This window comes from Priapulus caudatus, unplaced genomic scaffold (assembly GCF_000485595.1).
Source record: "Priapulus caudatus unplaced genomic scaffold, Priapulus_caudatus-5.0.1 Scaffold1256, whole genome shotgun sequence".
NCBI classification, from domain to species: Eukaryota; Metazoa; Priapulida; class Priapulimorpha; order Priapulimorphida; family Priapulidae; genus Priapulus; species Priapulus caudatus.
The window spans coordinates 99,212-99,439 of NW_014578317.1; positions in this window are offsets into that span (position 1 = coordinate 99,212).

Sequence of the window (228 nt, forward strand, 5' to 3'; positions counted from 1 at the left end):
ATCGCAGCTTTCTGCTTCCTGCGTTACTAAATAGTTGCCTGTCGCTTTACCATCGCAGCTTTCTGCTTCCTGCGTTACTAAATCGTTGCCTATCGCTTTACCATCGCAGCTTTCTGCTTTCTGTGATACTAAATCGTTGCCTATCGCTTTACTATCGCAGCTTTCTGATTCCTGTGATACTAAATCGTTGCCTATCGCTTTACCATCGCAGCTTTCTGCTTCCTGCGT